General features: G+C 49.8%; 1 pseudogene; it reads right to left on the bottom strand.

The window, feature by feature from the left end:
• Nucleotides 1-420: 420 nt before the first annotated feature.
• LOC119975838 lies at nucleotides 421-21,720 on the bottom strand (annotated as a pseudogene).
• Between the last annotated feature and the right edge of the window lie 1,306 nt (nucleotides 21,721-23,026).

The following is a 23,026-nucleotide window of genomic DNA, read 5'->3' as shown; positions in this document are numbered from 1 at the left end:
CCACCCAGTGACCCAGTGTGTGGGGCCTTCCCCTCCCCCACCCAGTGACCCAGTGTGTGGGGCCTTCCCCTCCCCCACCCAGTGACCCAGTGTGTGGGGCCTTCCCCTCCCCCACCCAGTGACCCAGTGTGGCCTTCCCCCCCCCCCCACCCAGTGACCCAGTGTGTGGGGCCTTCCCCTCCCCCACCCAGTGACCGAGTGTGTGGGGCCTTCCCATCCCCCACCCAGTGACCGAGTGTGTGGGGTTTCCCCTCACCCACCCAGTGACCCAGTGTGTGGGGCCTTCCCCTCCCCCACCCAGTGACCCAGTGTGTGGGGCCTTCCCCTCCCCCACCCAGTGACCCAGTGTGTGGGGCCTTCCCCTCCCCCACCCAATGTGTGGGGCCTTCCCCTCCCCGACCCAGTGACCCAGTGAGTGACCCTCCCCTCCCCCACCTACAGGAAACAGTCTTTATTGGGATGAAGGGACTAAACCCTCATCCTCCTGGATTGTTACTGTCCGGGGACAGATTTTCAGGGGTTCTGGGTTTTTACCCCCATCAGTGATACATGGACTGAAATAAGGATAGAGTTTCTCAGTGAATGTCCCAGTGAAAGTGTAGATATGGGACTTGTTATCTGAGTTATAAAAGGAAACCTTCCCTCCCTCATAATCCAGACAGACTCGAATCTTTCTCGGCTTCACACTCAGATCTAAGAGTTTTGATGATTTCTCACAGGCCCAGTATTTATTCCCGTCTCTCAGGATCAATGTCCAGAATCCGTTATCTGGAGTCAGGTTGATTTCCCCCTTCCTATTGACCGATTCCTTGGCCACACCCACACTCCACTGTGTCTTGTTTCCCACCTCCACCTCCCAGGAATGTTTCCCTGATGTGAATCCCTCTGATCCCAGGATACATGACAGGGATCAAATCTCTCCGGATTGTCGGGAAGCTGCTCCCGTTTCCCGGTGTATGTCACGGTGCTCAGGTCCTCAGACAGGAGAAGTTTCGGATGGGCTGTATTAGGGTCGAAGGTCACTGGAGCTGGGAACAGATGGACACGGATAAAATGTTAGTCACTCTCACTGTAACTTTCACAGCCGGTTAGTGATTAGGGAAAATCAGCAATGAACCAGAAATAGAAATTCATCCCCCGGGGAAGAGTTTAAACAGAGCACAGGGAAAACGGGAAGACACGGGAAACCGGGGAAGGTTTTACCCGGAGACCACACCCTGCAGAGAGGCTGAGGAAACCCCGTTATCGAGAGAGAGAGAGTGAGACAGACAGAAAAGGAGAGATGGAAAGCACAAGAGTAAGAGAGGGAGGGAGAGGGAGAGAGAGAGAGAGGGAGAGGGAGGGAGAGAGAGAGAGAGGGAGATAGAGGGAGGGAGGGAGAGATAGAGAGAGGGAGGGAGGGAGAGATAGAGAGAGGAGGGAGGGAGAGATAGAGAGAGGGAGGGAGGGAGAGATAGAGAGAGGGAGGGAGGGAGAGATAGAGAGAGGGAGGGAGGGAGAGATAGAGAGAGGGAGGGAGGGAGAGATAGAGGGAGGGAGGGAGAGATGGAGAGAGGGAGGGAGGGAGGGAGGGAGGGAGAGATGGAGAGAGGGAGGGAGGGAGAGATGGAGAGAGGGAGGGAGGGAGGGAGAGATAGAGGGAGGGAGAGATAGCGGGAGGGAGAGATAGAGGGAGGGAGAGATAGAGCGAGGGAGGGAGAGATAGAGAGAGGAGGGAGAGATAGAGCGAGGGAGGGAGAGATAGAGCGAGGGAGGGAGGGAGAGAGTGAGAAAGTGAGGGAGAGCGCGAGGGAGAGATAGGGAGAGAGAGAGAGTGAGAAAGTGAGAGAGAGCGCGAGGGAGAGAGCGAGGGAGAGAGAGGGAGAGACAGAGCGAGGGAGAGAGAGGGAGATAGCGAGGGAGAGGGAGAGAGCGATGGAGAGAGCGTGTGCGAGAGAGAGCGAGAGTGAGGGAGTGAGCGAGGGCGAGGGAGAGAGTGAGGGAGAGAGTGAGAGTGAGGGAGAGAGTGAGAGTGAGGGAGAGAGTGAGAGTGAGGGAGAGAGTGAGAGTGAGGGAGAGAGTGAGAGTGAGGGAGAGAGTGAGAGTGAGGGAGAGAGTGAGAGCGAGGGAGAGAGCGAGAGAGAGTGAGGGAGAGAGCGAGGGAGAGAGAGAGCGAGGGACAGAGAGAGGGAGAGAGAGCGAGGGAGGGAGAGGGAGAACGAGGGAGAGAGTGAGCGAGGGAGAGAGAGAGAGCGAGGGAGAGAGCGAGAGCAAGGGAGAGCGAGTGCGAGGGAGAGAGAGCGAGGGAGAGTGGGAGAGAGCGAGGGAGAGGACAAGTGTCTGTGAGTGTGTGTGTGTATGTGTGAGTGTGTGTCTGAGTGTGTATGTCTGTGTGAATATGTGTGTGTGTGTGAGTGAATTAGTGTGTGTGCATGAGTTTTGTGTGTGAATGTGTGTGTGTGTGAATGAGTGTGTGTGTGTGTGTCTGTGAGTATATGTGTGTGAGTGAGTGCGTGTGAAGGAGTGTGCATGTGTGAGTGAGTGAATGAGTGTGTATGTCTGTGAGTGTGTGTGAGTGAGTGAATTAGTTTGTGTGTGAGTATGTGTGTGCGTGTGTGTGAATGAGTGTGTGAGTGTGAGTATGTGTGTGAGTGAATGAGTGTGTATGTGAGTGTGTATGTCTGTGAGTATGTGTGTGAGTGAGTGAATTAGTGTGTGTATGTGTGTGCGTGTGTGTGCGTGTGTGTGAATGAGTGTGTGAATATGTGTGTCTGTGAGTGTGTGTCTGTTAGTATGTGTGTGTGTGTGAGTGAGTGCATGTGTGAGTGAGTGAGTGTGAGTGAGTGAATTAGTGTGTGTGTGTGTATGAGTTTGTGTGTGAGTATGTGTGTGCGTGTGTGTGTGAATGAGTGTGTGTGAATGCATGTGTGTGTGTGAGTGAGTGCATGTGTGAGTGAGTGAATGAGTGTGTGTGTGTGTATGTGTGTCTGGGTGAGTGTGTGTGAGTGTGAGTGAGTCAATGAGTGTGTGTGTGTGAGTATGTGTATGTGTGCATGTGTACGTGTGTGTGAATGAGTGTGTGCCTGTGTGAGTGTGTGTGAGTATATGTCTGTGTGTGTGAGTGTGTGTGTGTGAGTGAGTGAATGAGTTTGTGTGTTTGTGTGTGTGTGTGTGAGTGAATTGAGTTTGTGTGTGAGTGAATGTGTGTGTGAGTATGTGTGTGTGAGTGAGTGAATGAGTTTGCGTGTGTGTGTTTGTGTGTGTGTGAGAGCGAGTGTGTGTGAATGAGTGTGTGTGTGTGATTGTGAGTGTGTGTGTGTGTGAGTGAAAGTCTGTGTGTGTCTGTGAGTGTGTGCGTGTGTGAGAGTGTGTGGGTGTGTGAGTGTGAGTGTAAGTCTGTGAGTGTCTGTGTGTGTGAGGGAGTGAGTGAGTGAGTGTGTAGAGGGTGGGGTGAATGTGAGTAGAGGGTGGGGTGAGTGTGTGTGTATGTGAGGGGTGTGTGAGTGAATGTGTAGAGGGTGGGGTGTGTCTGTGTGTGAGTGAGTGTGTAGAGGGTGGGGTGAGTGTGTGTGTGTGAGGGTGTGAGTGTGTAGAGGGTGGGGTGAAGTTTAAGTGGGGAGGGGTGTTAGGAATTAGATAATAGTCAATCTGTTGTATTTGCTGCACATTTAATTATAGTTCGTGTTATCAATAAAATTAATAGTGTTTATATTTACAAACCTGGTGACTGTAATTATTGGGTGGTTAAGGAACAAAGCCTTTCGGGGCTGAAAGGTAATTTTGGGAGGGCGCGTGGTCCTGGTCAGGCGCACGGACGATCGGGGGCACTCAGACTATTTGGTCTGAATCCGCCATGGAGCGCGGCAAGGCCACTGATGGCCGTCACCGTGTACATGCCCGACCTCTGACCCGGAAGTGCGGGGACCCATATCAGCAGCAAAAGCTGCAAGTTTCCCGACGGGTCACTGCTAGCCCCCTGCAGGGCGAGGAATATGTGGCCCTTTCACGCCAGTTTTTCTGTCCCGAAAGGCCACAGTTTTTACGACGGCGTGGGAACATAGTCCCAAAAATGGAGAATCCCACCCTGGGGGCACGAGTCTCCGCTCCCCACGCCGGGTGGGAGAATCAGGGGAGGGCCGCTCTGGCACCCCCCGCGATTCTCTCCCCCCCCCCCCCCCCCCCCAAATGGCGTGTCGCAAACTCGGAGAATCGCTGCTCGCCGTTTTTCCCGGCGATTCTCCGGTCCGGATGGGCCGAGCGGCCTGACGACCCCGACGGGTTCACGCCAGCGGCAACCACACCTGGTCGCAAGCGTCAAGGCCCGGTGGCCGAGTTTCCCGCAACGCCGCTCCTCGCCCCCCGGGGGTGGAGAATTGGGGGGGTGAGGAGCGGCCTCCGACGCCGGAGTGAAACACTCCGGGTTTCACTCCGGCGTCGGCCATTGCGGAGAATTACGCCCTGGGTGTTTTCCAATGAATTCTTTATTAACTTAAATTGTGTTGTTATTCTGGGTCAAGTGGGACTGAATTGACGGCGCACTAGCCCAGGGGGTCGTAACAATATCTGATCTGACAATTCTGTATTTTAACAGAAAACTGACTGAAGTAAAATCTAATCTGTTACAAATACAATTCTATATTTAATATAAAGAGACCGATCCCTTCCACTAATAATAGAGAGCTGTTTAATAGCTGGGGTCAGGAAGCTCACACCCACCTGTATTAATCACCGTCAGCATCTTTTTCCACACTCTGTACTGCAGTGAGCCAATGTACTTCCCCACATTTATTAAAGAGTAAACCTCCTGTGGCTCTGGGAGAGTTCGCTTCAGTCTGAAACAGGAGGTAAAGGTCAGTGTTGGATCATTCCAGGCTGGCCGAGAAATATGTTAGAAATTAAAATCAAATCAAGGGGGTGATTTTACCTTCTCTGTAAATCCGGAAATTTCTGTGGAACAAGAACAATTATTACTGTTTGTGTTTGGAGAACATTTTATCACAAAAGGTAAAGTAACAGACTGGATTCCACAGAAAAGTACATTTTAAATATAGAAAGTTATTGGACTGCCTCTTGCTGTCCTCACTGGACTGTGAGTTACTCCACAATATTACAAATGACTCGATCTTACTGCACAACACAACTCACAGAGTTACAATCCAATTATAAAATCCTCATCAATGTCCAATCACTGGAATTAATTTATTAACACTCACTTGGTAGAAAGATCTTGAATATTGCTGAAAATACAGACATGTTCCTGATGGAAAATGACCAGATGAACAGGAATTCCATTGTCATAAGGTACAGGTTATTAAACAGACAGGGTCAATGATATACATGTTGGAAATGCTGAGCAGTTCACGGAGAGAAAAATGTCCTGTTTGTGGACAATTCCGGGTTTGTGGACAATTCCGGGTTTGGTGACAATTTCGGGTTTGGGGACAATTCCGGTTTGTCGACAATTCCGGTTTGTGGACAGTTCCGGGTTTGTGGACAATTCCGGGTTTGGTGACAATTCCGGGTTTGTGGACAATTCCGGTTTGTGGACAGTTCCGGGTTTGTGGACAATTCCGGTTTGTCGACAATTCTGGGTTTGTGGACAAGTCCGGGTTTGGGGACAATTCCGGTTTGTGGACAGTTCCGGGTTTGGGGACAATTCCGGTTTGTGGACAATTCCGGGTTTGTGGACAATTCCGGTTTGTGGACAATTCCGGGTTTGTGGACAATTCCAGTTTTTGGACAATTCTGGGTTTGTGGACAATTCCAGGTTTTTGGAGAATTCCGGTTTGGGGACGATTCCAGTTTGTGAACAGCCGGATTTGGGGGGCTGTACCTGGGGGGACAGCCGGATTTGGGGGGTGTACCTGGGGGGACAGCCGGACTTGGGGGGCTGTACCTGGGGGGACAGCCGGACTTGGGGGGCTGTACCTGGGGGGACAGCCGGACTTGGGGGGCTGTACCTGGGGGGACAGCCGGATTTGGGGGGCTGTACCTGGGGGGACAGCCGGATTTGGGGGGCTGTACCTGGGGGGACAGCCGGATTTGGGGGGCTGTACCTGGGGGGACAGCCGGATTTGGGGGGGTGTACCTGGGGGGACAGCCGGATTTGGGGGGCTGTACCTGGGGGGACAGCCGGATTTGGGGGGCTGTACCTGGGGGGACAGCCGGACTTGGGGGGCTGTACCTGGGGGGACAGCCGGATTTGGGGGGTGTACCTGGGGGGACAGCCGGACTTGGGGGGTGTACCTGGGGGGACAGCCGGACTTGGGGGGCTGTACCTGGGGGGACAGCCGGATTTGGGGGGCTGTACCTGTACCTGTACCAGTCTCCAATAGAAATCACTGACTATCCGAGAAACTGGGCAAAATCTGCAATGTTAGTTTAACCTTCAGTCTTGGGACTCATCAAACTTGTGTTTGAATCTTTGTCTGCAGTATCCTACAGATAGAGTGTCAGCCCACTCTGTGTAAGCTGATAAGCTGAAGCAGACAGAATGCATTCTAATGTCAGCTCCACTTGCTGTGAGTCACACTGAGCTCAATGAGCAACCAGCTGAGTGGGAACTCCATTGTCAGAGGGAGCGGCTTTCCACTCAGATCTGAAACCCAGCTCTCTTCTGTCTGCTCAGGTGAAGGGAAAAGATCCCAAGACTCTATTCCAAGAAGAGCACAGGAGTCTCTCAGTGTCCTGGTCAACATTTATCCCTCACCCAACACTGTTCAAATAGATTCATCAGTATCTCAGTACACAGCAGAGAATTCACTAAAGTAAATACTCAGGGGATTCACTGAACTTCCTGGGAAATTCTGAAAATCAAATTGATCTTAATTTGAATGTTTTCAGTGTGGAGACTCTCCCCTCTCACTCTCTGAACATTGAACTATTTAACTGCTGGGAGGAAGCTTTACCTATCTGTGTATCTGACCCTGTGGAGAGCTCTCTCCTGGACAGAATCATTCCAGTTCTAGCCGGGGAGCAGCCAAGCATTGGAAACATGGTCCTGCCTGGCTGGATCCTGGACTGTAGTTCCCAGTCTCAGACCAACAGCTCGCCTGGAAATGTCCACTCAGGGGAGAATGGTCTGACCATTCGGAGGGTTCCTCACTCTGAATGAAGCTGATTTTCTTCATGGTTTAATTTGATGAAACTATCCCTCTAGAATATTACAGTAAACAAGCTCCAGATTTAGTCATTTCCGTGTTAAAGAGCCGTTAGTGATCTTGGGTGTGACGCAGAGAAACCCAAATGTCTCAGGTAATTGGGGTTGTTTTGGTCGGTGAGTTTTATATTCTGGATTTTGATGACACAATCTGCTCATTCTTCAAGACGGTGAAGGAGAGAAAAATAAATAAACAGTTACCGTTAAAAACTTGATGTTGTCCTGTTCCCTCAGCTCTTGTTCAATATCCTGAACAGTGACTGAAAGCGATGAGATTTCCTCCGTTATCTTCTCAATCCTCTCCTTCATCTCCTGACTCTTTTTCTCTTTCTCCAGTTTCAGATCTTCCAACTCAGTCCTCTCTTCCTCACGGAGAAACTGGTGAAGTTTTTCAAATTGGGCTTTAATCTGTTTCTCTGTTTTTACACTTTGGTCCTTTGGGAAATAACAGTGAGATTGAAAATTAAATGAAGATTTTTAAAAGGTTGGTCAGCCTGAACAGTTCTGTGCAGATCAGAATACTCCAGAGAAAAACATTCCTAATCCAGTTAATTCCAAACATTGTAATTTATTGAGACAAAGACATGTCTTTTATTTAAATTTTTTTTTTAGAGTACCCAATTCATTTTTTCCAATTAAGGGGCAATTTAGCGTGGCCAATCCACCTACCCTGCACATCTTTGGGTTGTGGGGGCGAAACCCACGCAAACACGGGGAGAATGTACAAACTCCACACGGACAGTGACCCAGAGCCGGGATCGAACCTGGGACCTTGGCGCTGTGAGACTGCAGTGCTAACCACTGCTGCCAGATATGTCTTTTACACAGAACACTATTCCCTAATGCAGTGAAATCTAGTTAATTGATTAGATATAATAGATAATCGATTAGCAGATGATAATTTATTCAGGAGAGGGAGCTGTAACTGAGGATCGAGTTACTGATTTCTCTATTTGGTTTACTGGTGATTATCTTGGATTTTAAACCCCAGGTTTTGGACTCTCTGTCCAGTAGAAACATGTTCACTGGATCTACACTATCAAACCCTGAAATAATTATAAAGAACTCAGCTCACCTCACAGCTTCACTATTCAGAGAAAAGAGCCACAGTCAGTTTAATCTTTCCTGATAGGTTTAACCTCTTAGTTAAGACTATAAGAAATAGGAACATGGAACAGGCCATTCGGCCCCTTGAGTCTGTTCCACCATTCAATCGGATCGTGGCTGATCCGACATTCCTCATGTCCACTTTCCTGCCTTTTCTTGGTAACCCAGATCAGGAATCTATCTGTCTCAGCCATACACAAGGGCTCTGCCCCCACAGCTCTCTGTGGGAAGGACTTCCAAAGACTCACAACCCTCTGAGAGAAGGAATTCCTCCTCTTCTCAGTCTGAAATTGGCTCCCCTTTATTCTGACACTGTGGCCTCTGGCCCTAGACGCTCCCATGCGGGAAACATCCTCTCAGCATTGACCCTGTCAGCTCCTTAACAATCCGATATGTTTCAATGAAATCGCCTCTCATTCTTCTGAATTCCAATGAGTAGAGTCCCAACCGGTTTAACCTTTTCTCATTGGACAATCCCTCCATTCCGGGGATCATCCTGGTGAACCTTCTCTGAACCGTCTCCAATGAAATAATGGGGGAAATTCCCCGGAAACATTTTGAAGTGTCATTTGGCAGGATGTTTCCCGATGGACGCGTTGGCGAGATCGCAGCCCGTGTTCAACGGCACTTAGTGCCAAAAATGGGCCCCCACCAGATACTCGCCATTATTGGCTGTCTCAGACTCGTGCCTCAGCGTCTCACCACTAACAAGGGGGAGCTGCTTTTAAACGCTCCCTCACCACTCACTCCCAGTCCACACACAAGCATGGCAGCGCACAGACCTGCTCCTCGCTTTGGAGATGCTGACCTGGCCAGATGCTGTGAATGAGAGTCGGGACTCCCTGGCCCGGATTCTCCCCTACCTGGCAGGGCGGGGCGGGGGGTCCCGTCGTGTTGGAGTGGCATGAACCACTCCGGCGTCGGGCTGCCCCAAAGGTGCAGAAGTCTCCGTACCTTTCGGGGCCAAGCCCTCACATTGAGGGGATAGGCCCGCGCCTGAGTGGTTCCCACTCCGCCGGCTGGCGTGAACGGCCTTTGGCGCCACGCCAGCCAGGGCCGAAAGGACTTCGCCGGCCAGCGTAGGTCCGCGCATGCGCTGGAGCGACAGCGGCTGCTGATGTCATACCGGCGCATGTGCAGGGGAGGGGGTCTCTTCCGCCTCGGCCATGGTGAAAACCATGACAAAGGCGGAAGAAAAAGAGTGCCCCCACGGCACAGGCCCGCCCACCGATCGGTGGGCTCAATCGCAGGCCAGGCCACTGTGGGGCACCCTCTGGGGTCAGAACACCTCGCGCCCTCCCAGGACTCCGGAGCCCGCCCGCGCCTGCCAATCCCGCCGGTCAGGTAGGTGGTTTAATCCACGCCAGCGGGAGAGGCCTGTCAGCGGTGGGACTTCGGCCCATCGCGGGCCGGAGAATTGCTGCGGGGGGACCACCAACCGGCGCGTCGCCATTCCCGCCCCCGCCGACCCCCAGGGGGTCGGAGAATCCCGCTCCCTGTTCCCCCGAGGGGGTCAGAGGACCAGCAGCAGGGTCAGCAATGCCAACGTGCGGCTCACAATGCTCTCTCTTTGCCTCCACAGGAGAAGATAGCCCATAATAAGTGGGAAGGGCCAAGACGGATGGGAGAGATGCGAGTCCTACCCCCGATTAGGAACAGGCCCTGGAGATCGCAGGTTTGACTGAGGAGAGAGCAGTCACTGACAGCGAGGTTGGCCTGTGCCACAGGGGTGAGGATCTATGGCCCCTTCACCCAGGTGACCTTCTCAAGTGAGACAAAGTAATCGTTCCCTCTCACCGACCACATGTCCACTGTCTCACAGGATCTCCATCTGATGGGACTCCCCCCCCCCCGCCCCCCCGTCACCCAAGAGACCACCTTGGAGGAGAGCTCCGAGCAGAACACCATTGAGGCATCACAGATATCACCTCCATCTTCCACTAGCGCAGAGATACACACCTCGGTGGCGACATTAGTGGACAGGCCTCTGGGGCACAATCTGGTGAGCACCTCACAGTTGCTGATACACATCAGGTGGAGGGAGGAACATTCAAGGGAGGCAGCAGTCAGAGGTCTGCTGATCCCAGGCCTCAGCTGGGCCCCAGCCAGATGGACAATGCCAAATTGCCTTTGGACAAGATTGTCCCAGAGCTGATGCAGATGATAGGCCAGAGCCACAACATTCAGTGGAGGATGGAGGCGACATTACAGCAACTGGGTAGCCGACTGGAGGAATCCCAAAGGCTTTGGCTGCTGTTGAAGGTGCTAAAAATATGTGGCACCCGGCCAACACTGCTAGGGTGGCGACTGCAGTAGAATGCTTGGAGCACGACATCTGCACCTTGAGTGGTGGTGCCCAGGGTGTGGGTCAGTCCATGACGTCCATGGCTGAGGGCCTCAACATCATGTCCCAGTTGCTGAGGGACATGTTCCAGACGCAGGTGACACTCCAGAGCATGGCCCAGTCATTGAGGGCCATCGCTGAGGGCATCAACATCATGGTACAAATAATGGAGAGCGACCAGGACTGGCAGAGCCCGATGACTCACATTCAACTTAATGCGCTCCTTAACTTCCTTGGTGAGCCAGGGTTGCTTTATCCCCTTTTAGAATCTTTCCTCCTTACTGAGATACATTTTTGCTGTGAGTCATGAATTCCCTCCTTAAATGTCTGCCACTGCTTGTTCACTGTCTTTCCTGCTGATCTATCTGCCCAGTCCATTTTAGCTGATTCTATCCTCGTTTCATTGTAATTCCCTTTATTGAAGTTAAACGCAATTGTTTCAGACCCGCGTTTCTCACTCTCAATCTGAATATTAGGGTGGGATTTACCGACCATCCCGCTGTGCATTTTTGCCGGGGGAGGTGACCGGTCAGTGGGGTCTACCGGTCTCGCCGTTATAAATGAGATTTCCCACTGATGGCACCCCCCATCGCTGGGAAACCAGTGCACCCGCGAGGGAATGTGACTGCCCATTAGTTTGAACAGCCAGTAAATACCATCCTTAAATTCCATCATGTTATGATCACTATTTCTGAGGGGATCAGTTACTCTGAGGTCATTTATTAAATCTGCCTCATTACCAGATCCAAGATAGCCTGTTCCCTGGTTAGCTCCATGGCATATTGCTCTGGGAAACTATCCCTAATACACTATGAATCTGTTGTCATAGCTACTCTTTCCAACTTGACTAACCCAATCAACATGAAGATTAAAGTCAACCATAATTATTTCTCTATTCTTTTATATGCTCCTATTTTTAAAATTTATACCCTTTCTTACAGTGTGGCTGCAGTTTGGGGGTCGAGACACCACTCCTACCAGTGTCTTCTTTCCCTCGCTGCTTTTTACTTCCACCCAAATGGACTCGACATCATCCGAGTCGAGATTGTCTCTCACAACTGTGCTTGTTGAATCTCTTATTGACAGAGCTGCCCCACCACCGTTTCCTTCCCTCCTGTCCTTCTGAAAGGTCAAGTACCCCAGAATATTAAGTTGCCAGTTTTGATCTCCTTGTAACCACCTTTCCGTAATGGCTATGGGATCAGATCAATTTACCTTGATTTGCGCCATCAGTTCATCTGCATTATTCCGAATACTTTGTGCATTAAGACAAGTTCTGGAACTATCTTTGTGATTTTTTTTTACACCTACTCCACTGTCACTTTGTAATTCTTTTAATAGAGACCAAGGGTGGTGAGGCTGATTACAGGGGGATAGTTTTTGGCAGGCTGGGGGGGGGGGGGGGGGCTTTGGCGGGGGCTGGGGCACTGGTGGGTGGTGTTCCTGGGGTGGCGAGGCTGATTACAGGGGAACAGTTTTTGGCAGGCTGGGGGGGGGGGGGGGGGGGCTTTGGCGGGGACTAGGGGCACTGGTGGGTGGTGTTCCTGGGGTGGCGAGGCTGATTACAGGGGGACAGTTTTTGGCAGGCTGGGGGGGTGGGGGCTTTGGCGGGGGCTAGGGGCACTGGTGGGTGGTGTTCCTGGGGTGGCGAGGCTGATTACAGGGGGACAGTTTTTGGCAGGCTGGGTCCGCGTGTGGCCGGCGCCATGTTGCATGGCGCAGTCGCTGCAGGCCGCCACCGTGCCCATCCGCTGCCAGAGACCCGGCAATTCTCCAGCTGTATCCGCATCAAAGCCGAGGGCTTTACGTTGTGTTCCTGCTAGGCCCCCCACCAGACGGAGGATCAGTGCAGCTTTTGCACTATTGTTTCAGACGTAAAAAGCCACTGTTCTCACGCTGGAGTCAGCCTGTAGTCTTCAAATTGGAGAATCCAGCCCCAGAATTCTGCACAGTACAATTCTGCCAATGTTTACAGAATGTAGAACAAAATAAGCTCAGAAATACCTGAATGTGAGTTAATGTTTTCTCATAATCCCGTTTTACAGTGTTACATTCCTCCTTCTTGTCCTGGACTGGCTTGAGTGAGGTTCGCAGTTCCTCCTGAACAAAAACATAATTTGTACATCTTTCTGAAATAGAAAACCCCAAATTAAATCTCATTCTATTATTCACAGTGTCATGTGATAGTACCTTTAAGAAATGGGGTTTATAAACTAACTGTAGTAGATGTACCTTTAAGAAATGGGGGTTTATCAGTGATGTCAGAGTGTGGGTGGAGCTGGGCTGTCTGTCTGCTTTTACTTTCACTTTGGGCTCGCAGCTACAGGATGTGTTTAGTTTTAGATTTGGAGAAGCTGTAGTCACAGCAAGATGTGTATGAATCTCTGCAAGCTCATTAATGTTCATTTGGTGATTTTAAAGTGGGAACTGTTCTCAGCAGTAAAGTTAAACCTGATGTCTGTCTGTAAAAAGGGTTCTTTTTGTCTTATGGATGTTGAAAGGAAAGATTAAGAGTTACTTAGAGAGTACTCTTTGGGGGATTTATTGGTGTTGATAGTTAAGATGTTTACTGTGGGTTTATAAAGTGTTAACTGGTTTCATAAATAGTGTTTTAATTTAAATGTGCTGTAGATTTCTGTTTCATCACACCTGCAGAGTAAGCCTGTGTGTTCCCCATAACTACAATCTATTGAAAGTTGTGGCTCAGGTGAACTCCATAACACACTTTGGGGTTTTCTAAACCCTGGCTCATAACAAATTGGGGGCTTGTCCGGGATAAAAGTTTATCTATTGGATTGGCTTAGTGAACTTAAAGACAGTGGGCGGAATTCTCCACTCCCCACGCGGCCTGGGAGAATAGCGGGAGGGCCTCACGCCATTTTTCGCGCCCCCTGGTGCCTCCCGCTATTCTCACCCCCCCCTGCACGCCGAATTGCCTACTCGCCGTTTTTAACGGTGAACGGCGATTCCCCGAGGCCGATGGGCAGAGTGGCCGGCTGCTTACAACCTTTTCACGACGGCGGCAACCACACCTGGTCGCCACCGTCGTGAAACAGGCGCCAGAAGCCCGTTTGGGGCCCAATTGGCGCGGGAGCAACACGGCCATGCTCCGGAGGGCAAAGGCCCACGATCGGTGCCCACCGATCATCGGTCCTGCGTCCAAAACGGACACACTATTTTCCCTCCCCTGCTCCGCAAGATCAAGCCGCCACGTCTTGCGGGGCGGCTGAGGGAAAAGACGGCTCCGCGCATGCGCGGGTCGGAGCCGTCTGCGTGATGACATCATCCGCGCATGCGCGGGTCGGAGCCGTCTGCGTGATTACATAAGGTTATGTTGGAAAGTCCAGTGAAGGGTGGTGAAGTGGTAGTAGGAGTAATAGAGAAACTATCTTGTCCAGGAATACAGTTTATTTGGGTAATGATACAGCTGGATCGCAGGTGGGAGTGATGCCTACTGTGGCTGATAAGCCAGTGGAAAATTAGACAACTGAAGTGTTGAAGGATGAATATGCTGGTATTTTTCCGGATTGTGTAGTAACAAGGTCGAAAAGTCACAGGTTAAGACAAGAGGAGAAATCAAAGAGTGAAGATAAAGTTGAAGTTTAATTATCAGAAACGATTTTTCATCAGAAGGTTAAAAAAGAACAAGAACAGGTGGAGGATGAGGCAGATATTTTTAGTTCAGGAAAATTGGCGGAGTTACAACAGAAAGGTAGAGGAATAAAACGGATGTGTCTGAAAGCACATAGGGAAGAGGAATCTGAGAGGACACCAGAGTGTTATTACCGTAAAAGTGATGTCTTGATGATAAAATGCAGGCGGATAAAAAATGGGCAGAAGTTCATCAAGTGGTATTGCCGGTAGGGTATAGAAAGGAGGTGTTGCAAGTTGTACATGAGGTACCAGTGGGAGGTCATTTGGGAGTAAGGAAAACTCAAGCTAAAATCCCAAAACATTTTTATTGGCCTGGACTACAGTAAGATGCAGTTAAATTTTGTCGATCATGTCACACATGTCAAGTGATAGGGAAACCTCAAGCAGTGATAAATCCAGTGCCCTTAATACCCATTCCAGCATTTGAGGAACCTTTAATTGATTGCATTCGACAGCTTCCTAAAACGAAAAGTGGGAATCAATATCTTTTGACTATAATGAATGTGTCTATTAGGTTTCCAGAGGCCATTCCAGTACGTAATATTATAGCTAAAAAGATTGTGGAGGAGTTACATAAATTCTTTACCAGACATGGACTATTCACAGAAATACAATCGGATCAAGGATCAAAATTTACCTCAAGGTTATTCAACGAAGTTACGGATAGCTTAAGAATAAAACAATTTAAATCAACTGCGTACCATCCAGAATCGCAGGGAGCGTTAGAAAGGTGGCATCAGACACTAAAGACAATGTTGAGGGCTTATTGTCACGATTATCCAGAGGATTGGGATAATGGAATTCCATTCATACTGTTTGCAATTAGTGATGCACCTAATGAGTCAACCAAATTCAGTCCTTTTGAACTAATTTTTGGTCATGAGGGAAGAGGACCACATAAATTGATTAAGGAAAAATTGGTGAGTGAGAAATCGGAAATTACATTATTGGATACGTGTCAAATTTTAATGAATGATTAAATAGAGCAGGTGAATTGGCTAGACAGCATTTAAAAGTTGCACAAAATGTGATGAAATGGGTAGCGGACAAGAAATCCAATGTTCGAAGTTTTGCCAGTGGAGATAAAGTTTTAGTATTGTTACCAGTGGTAGGTGGACCTTTAAAAGCAAGGTTTTGTGGACCTTATCAGATTGAAAGGAAATTAAGTGCGGTGAATTATGAAATGAAATGAAAATCGCTTATTGTCACAAGTAGGCTTCAATGAAGTTACTGTGAAAAGCCCCTAGTCGCCACATTCCGGCGCCTGCTTGGGGAGGCTGGTACGGGAATTGAACCATGCTGCTGGCCTGCCTTGGTCTGCTTTAACAGCCAGCGATTTAGCCCAGTGTGCTAAACCAGCTTATGTGGTAAGAACGCCAGATAGAAGGAAAACTCACCGAATGTGTCATGTGAATATGCTTAAAAGGTACTTTGAAAGGGAAGGTAAGCAAAAGGAGGAGGTTTTAATGAGTCTAACTCAAAGAGACAAACCAAATCCAGATGACTTTGAATTTGACATACCTCAAATTAAATTGGAAAATCAGGATGTTCTTAAAAATTGGGATAAATTGTTGAGTTACCTTCCAGAAGAAAAACGGACTGACTGGAAAGAGTTATTGATATCACATGGGCACGTTTGTGGAGATAAGTTGGGAAGCACTAAAATGGCTATACATGATGTAGATGTGGGAAATGCTGTTCCAATCAAACAACATCCATATAGACTTAACCCTTTAAAATTGGCACAGGTTAACAAAGAGATTGAAAGTATGCTTAAAAATGGCATAATTGAAGTGGGTTGCAGCCAATGGAGCTCACCCATAGTGATGGTATCAAAACCGGACGGTACCCAACGGTTGTGTGTGGACTATAGAAAGGTTAATGCAGTTACAAGAACGGACTCTTATCCCATCCCACGTTTGGAGGATTGCATTGAGAAAGTGGGACAATCAGCTTTTATTTCTAAACTGGATTTACTTAAAGGTTACCTTTATCCGAAAGGGTGAAGGAGATTTCAGCTTTTGTGACTCCAGATGGGATATACCAATTCAAAGTTATGCCATTTGGCATGAAAAATGCCCCAGCCACATTTCAACAGTTAACTAACCATGTTGTTTCAGGATTACCCTATTGTGCGTTATACATCGACGATCTGGTAATTTTCAGCCAGACATGGAAAGAACATTTAAAACATTTGATGAATTATTCGATCGACTTCAGGAGGCGGGTTTGGTGATAAACCTAGCCAAAAGTGAATTTGGAAAAGCCCAAGTCACTTTCCTTGGCCATACAAATGGACAGGGCCGAATGGTCCCACAGGATGTGAAAACAAAAGTTATTGAGGAGTTTCCAATACCCTCAAGACGAAGGGAAATAATGCGTTTTCTGGGCATGAGTGGATTTTTGTTGCGTGGTTGCTCCACTGTTGGACTTGCTGAAGAAGCGTCAAAAATTTCAGTGGACAAAGGAGTGTCCACAGGCATTTGACAGCCTGAATGCTGCGATAACCAATCCTCCTGTGTTGGAGAATTACAAGGGACTCTGTGATCAGGTTGAACTAAAGTATCTGACTTTAAAGCGACATGCCGAGGTGTAGAGAAATGGATGGATCATGCAGAGACCTTCTTGCCAAAGAGACTGTCAATCGAGAAGGATTCCAGTTGGAGGAAGAAGAACAAAAATGGACTGTTGTTATAAATGTTTTGTTTTGTAAAAAAATACGTATATTCATTGTCCACATTTCTTCAAGGAAAGTGTAAAGGTGAAAAATGAAACCGTCTTGGAGTTGATGGTATATATTTTTTTCTTTGGGGGAGGTGTCATGTGAGAGTACCTTTTAGAAATGGGGGTTTATAAAATAGCTGCAGCGGATGTACCTTTAAGAAATGGGTGTTTATCAGTGATGTCAGAGTGTGGGTGGAGCTGGGCTGTCTGTCTGCTTTTACTTTCACTTTGGGCTCGCAGCTACAGGGTGTGTTTAGTTTTGTTTTAGATTTGGAGAAGCTGTAGTCACAGCAAGATGTGTATGAATCTCTGCAAGCTTATGAATGTTGATTTGGTGATTTCAAAGTGGCAACTGTTCTCAGTAGTGAAGTTAAACCTGATGTCTTTCTGTAAAAAGGGTTATTTTTGTTTTATGGATGTTGAAAGGAAAGATTAAGAGTTACTTAGAGAGTACTATTCTTCGGGCAGGGGTTTGTGGATTGGGTGCGGTTGCTGAATATGGCGGCGGTGGTGAGTGTGCGGATGAACTGAATGAGTTTCGGGTACTTTGGGTTACACCTTGGGACAAGGCAGGGGTGCCCGCTCTCCCCGCTGCTTTTTGCCTTGGCAATAGAGCCACTGGCAATGGCACTTAGGGCATTGAGGGATTAGAGAGGGATTGAGCAGGGGAGGAGGGGGGGTGGGGTAAGGTGCTGGTCGAGCAGAAGGTTTTGTTGTACGCAGATGATCTGCTGTTATATATTTCAACCCCGTTGGGCTCTATTGGGGGTATCATGGGGATTTGGGGGGAATTTGGACAGTTTTTGGATATAAATTGAATATGGGAAAGACTGAGGTGTTCCCGATCAATACCAGAGGGCAGGAAACGAGGTTAGGGGAGCTGCTGTTTAGGGTGGTGGGGACGAGCTTTAGATACCTCAGTATCCAGGTGGTACGAGCTGGGCCCAGCTCCATAGACTGAATTTGGCTCGATTGATAGTTGGATAGTCGAAGGCGGATTTTAGGAGGTGGAATGTTTTGCCATTGTCGTTGGCAGGACGGGTGCAGATAGTAAAAATGACTGTGCTGCCGAGGGGTCTGTTCATGTTTCAGAAACTCCCCATCTTTGTCCCTAAGTCGTTTTTCAGAAAGGTTAATGGGGTGATCTCAGAGTTTGTGTGGGCGGGGAAGGCCCCGCGGGTGCAGTGGGATTTTCTGGATCGGGGCGAGGGGGAGGGGTGTCTGCTATTGACCAATTTAATTAATTATTTTTGGGCTGCGAACATTACGATGGTGACGAAATGGGCCGTGGAGGAGAGGTCGGTTAGGGGACAGGTGGAGACGGCATCGTGTAGGGCGACGTGTTTGACAGTTTTGTTGTTGGCGCCTCTGCCGTTCTCGCCAGTGAGGTATTCCGTTAGTCCAGTGGTGGTGTCGGCTCTGAGGGTGTGGGGGCAATGTCGGCAGCACTCGGGGTTGGAGGGCATGTCATTGTGGGCGCCTATTTGTGATAACCATAGGTTTGTGCCGGCGAGACTGGATGTGAGGTTCCAGGGGGTGGCGGCAGGCGGGGATTGAGTATTTCAGGAACCTGTTTATTTGGGGAAAATTTGCAGGGCTGGAGGAGTTGGAGGAATTGTTTGAGTTGCCTCAGGCTTAGGTTCCTGCAGGTTGGGGATTTTGTGAGGAGAGAGGTGCCGTCTTTCCCGGGGCTGCTGCCTCCGGTGCTGCAAGATAAACCTCTGTCGGAGGCCCAAATAGGGGAGGGGAAGGTTTCGGGTATTTACAAGGAACTGATGGAGTGGGAGGGAGCCCGGGTGGAGGATGGTAAATGCAAGTGAGAGGAGGAGTTGGGAGAGAAGCTGGGGGCTGGGACATGGGCTGAGTTTTGCGGAGGGTGAATGCGTCCTCGTCGTGTGCGAGGTTAAGTCTCACCCTGTTTAAAGTGCTGCATAGGGCCCACATGCTGGTGGCGAGGATGAGCAGGTTTTTAGAGGGGGTGGAGGATGGGTGTGGGCGGTGGGTGCAAGGGGGGAGGGGGAGGCCGTGAACCATATCCACATTCTGGGTGTGTCCAAGATTGAGGGGGCTCTGACAGGGGTTCTCGAACGGGATGTCTGAGGTTCTGGGGGTGAGGGTGGCCCCGAGTCCGGAGGTGGCAATATTTGGGCTGTCGGGAGATCCGGGAGTGCAGGGGGGGGGGGGGGGGGGGGGGGGGGAGAGAGGCCGGTCTGTTGGCCTTTGCCTCCCTGATAGCCCGGAGATGGATTTTGTTCTGTTGGAGGGACCCGGAGCCGCCGAAGGCAGGGGTGTGGGTGAGCGACCTGACAGAATTCCTGCGGCTGGAGAAGGTCAGGTTCACTCTGCGGGGGTCGGGAGAAGGGTTCACTCAGAGATGGAAACGGTTCATCGATTTCTTCAAGGAGGATTGAGGGGTCAGCGAGGGGGGGTGGGGAGGGCTTTCGGGGGAGGGGTGAGGGGGTTAAAAGGGGGGAAGGCGGGACATGGTGGGGGGGTTGGTGTCGGAGTGGCTGGAGGGTTGGGGTTGTTGGCTGGGTTGTTGTGATGGTCGTTTGTTGCTTTTTGGTTGTCCTTTTGATATTTTGTGTGTTTATATTTTGTTGAAAAGCCTTGAATGAAAATATTTAAAAAAAAACTCCAACAGCCCCTTACCCCGAGGCCTCAAACGGAATAGCAGAGAGAGCAGTTCAGATGTTCAAGTCAGCAATGAAGAAACAATCCCACAGACCAGGACACCTCAAGTTGGCCAACTTCCTTCTCTTGTATAACACCACCCCCGATGCCAGCACTGGAGTCACACCGGCGGAGCGACTGGTCGGTCGTCGCCTCCAGACTCCATTAGATTTTGTTTTGCCCAATTTGTCAGGGGGGGTGGATGCTGGGCCGGCTTCCCGAAAGAAGCAGCACCGTTATGTAAAAGGAGACGGGTCATTTAAAGTTGGCGACCTGGTCTTTGTCAGAAACTTTGCTTCAGGTTCACTGTGTTTACCCAGCGGGATTGTGGTAAAGTCTTACAGGGCAGACGGGTGTGGAAGCAGATAGACCGAGTAAGGAGCAGAGAGGCCACAACCCCAGTGGCTGAGCAGGTGGAACCAGCAGCATCACCAGTGCCCCCACAGTGGAACCAGAACTGAGGGAACTGGGGAGTTCCGTAAAGGCCCTGCTAAATACCCCTGGAGGTGCTGGAGAGGGGGGGGGGGGGGGGGGGGCCAAAGTAATGGTCCAATCGTCATGGCGACCTCCTGCTGTTGACAACAAAACTACCTCATTGATGGAGGAGCCTGTTGGGGGGCTGACGCCGTCCATTAGGCCGAAGAAGTACCCTAACAGATTAACTCTAAGAAAGACTGTCATGGACTCCCTCCTTTTTTGTCTCAGCCTTTTCTTGTACATATTTAACTGTAAATGGCCCATGTTGTAATGATGTTGCTGAGGGACCTAAGGAGGGAGGGATGTGGTAGTACGGCCTCTTTAAGGGACCATCCTCACAATCCACGTGACCAGCTCAGGGCCTATCGCACAAAAGCGAGTGAACCCTGCCCAATGGTGGAAAAGCGCGAGGCCCTGGGAACGGGGGCTTGGGCAGTGTGAACCCAGGCGTCATAGAGTAAAGACCTGTTTCAGAGACCTGTGTGCCTGAGTATAGTTAACCTTCACCTTGTTATCAATAAACCCCTTTTGGTTATACAAGAAGCCTCCGCAGCCCTGATAAATATAAGTTGTTGATTAGCTTCTATTAAAATGGTGTTTGGACTAAAGTGAAACTCTTTCCCTTTCTGTTCCTGGTTTCTGAAGCAGTGACACAAATAACAGTTCATCTAAAGACTGAGTAATTAAATAATAAACATTGAGAGACACTCAAACCCAAATCTGTGAATGTTCCCTGTTCAGGATTCCGGTATCTGTTTCTGTATTTTGTTTTAAACAATATTTCCTCACCTTAAACTCTTCAGCAGCTTCGTCCACTGGCAGCAACTCGTGGTTTTGATGATTTTTTGAACTCTGACAAACCAGACAGATGGGCTGATTGTCAGTTTTACAAAATAATTTCAGCTTCTCCTTGTGACGGCTGCATTCCTGCTGAATTTTATCACCTTTATCACTTTTTAAAAATGCCTCCACGATGTTGGAGAGGGTGCGGTTGGGTCTCAGGTCCCTGGATGAAGTCTCCTTTCTACAGACAGGACAGGAGGTGGTGACAGCTTTCTCCCAGTACTGGGTTATACAGGATCGACAGAAGCTGTGATCACAGCCGAGTAAGACAGGATCTTTATACAGATCATGGCAAACAGCACAGGAAAGATCATCTTCCATCTCGAAGGGCTGATCACCTTGTTCTGCGCTCCAACTAAAATGGTGATCAGAGTTCAGTGAAAATCTTTCAGTTTCATTTCCTGATTCCAGCAGCAACTTTATAAACCACAGCCCTGAAAGGGGCGGAGCAAATGAGTAATATAAATAGATTACTGATAAACAAATTTGTTCATTGATATTGTTCAGGGAATCACCACCCTGACAGGCCTGACTCTGTCTCTGATCCTGTAAAAAGGTAGATGTGATTTTACATTATTTGAATACAGAACAAAGACAGAACAGCGAATCTGGACAGGATTAATTTCGACTGTTCTCACAGGCAGGAGTGAGTGGTAATTATTGCATAGTCAACAAGACAACAGATACGACTTCTGGTGTGCACCATGGAGTAAGTGGTCACACAAAAGGCAGCTCCTGCCCAAGGTTACAGAAAAGAGCTCCTTTTTAAGCAATATGGGGTGGAATTTTGATGAAAATGCATAGGTGAATGTTGGAGGAGTACTTTCCCCCAGGAATGGTATGTTTCTTGGTTACCAGACCCGCAGAAACAGTGAAAGATTTGGCTGGAGCTACAGCAGAGACAAAAGCCTCTTCCAGCATGCAGGCGGGGGAAGGGCGAGTTTAAAGGCCTCAAGCTGACCTGAGGGCCTTTATGAAAGCTGAATTCTAGTAGCAGAGGGAACAACTGTGAAAAGATCTCACCAAGGGCTCTTTTAAGGGCCCGCAACGGCGCTGATTTGATTTTTCCCCGGGTGGGTGCAGCCTCTGTGCTTGGCGGCCGGTGGATAGGCTGGACTAGAAGTGGAGCGACCAGAAAATCAACTTTGCAGCAGAAGAAGGTGCGAAGCAAAAAGGACAAGATGGCGGCGGGCAGGGAACTGGCAGCGTGGCAGCAGTGGGCGAGGGAGCAGCAGGAGCTGCTGCTGCGCTCCTTCCAGGAACTAAAAGCTGAGATCCTGGAGCCGTTGAGGGCATCGCTGGACAGGCTCGGGGCGACTCAGACGGCTCAGGCTGCGGAGATTAGGGAGCTGCAGCAGAAGGCTTCGGAGAACGAGGACGAACTCCTCGGCCTGGCGGTGAAGGTGGAGTCGCACGAGGCGCTTCACAAGAAATGGTTGGCAAGGATGGAGGAGATGGAAAACCGCTCCCGCTGGAAGAATCTGCGGATTTTGGGCCTCCCGAAGGGGCTGGAAGGTTCGGATTTGGGGGCCTACGTGGTCCTGATGCTGAACTCACTGATGGGCGCGGGGTCGTTCCGGGCACCCCTGGAGCTGGAGAGTGCCCATCGGGTGCTGCTGCGGAAGCCCGGGCCGAACGAGCCGCCCAGGGCGGTGCTGGTCCGCATTCAACGCTTGGTCGACCGTGAGTGTGTGCTTCGTTGGGCGAAGAGGGAGAGGAGTAGTAAGTGGGAGAATACGGAGATCAGGATCTACCAGGACTGGAGTGCGGAGGTGGCGAAGAGAAGGGCTGGGTTTAACCGGGCGAAGGCAATGCTCCACAAGAAGGGGGTCAAGTTTGGCCTGTTACAGCCGGCACACCTGTGGGTCACTTATAAAGACCGCCAACTTTATTTTGACTCCCCGGAGGAGGCCTGGACTTTTGTCCAGGCAGAGAAGCTGGACTTGAACTGAGGACTGGGGGCTGGGGAACGTTGTATGCAGCCCGGAGGCTTTGTCCTCCTTGATATCCTTTCGCTCTTTTTGGTTCTATTGGACAATGTTTTTTTTTTGCTGTCTTGCCTTCTC

Source organism: Scyliorhinus canicula, chromosome 13 (genome assembly GCF_902713615.1).
Source record: "Scyliorhinus canicula chromosome 13, sScyCan1.1, whole genome shotgun sequence".
NCBI classification, from domain to species: domain Eukaryota; kingdom Metazoa; phylum Chordata; class Chondrichthyes; order Carcharhiniformes; family Scyliorhinidae; genus Scyliorhinus; species Scyliorhinus canicula.
Note: the sequence above shows the minus strand (reverse complement) of the source record. Positions and strands in the feature narration are given on the sequence as shown.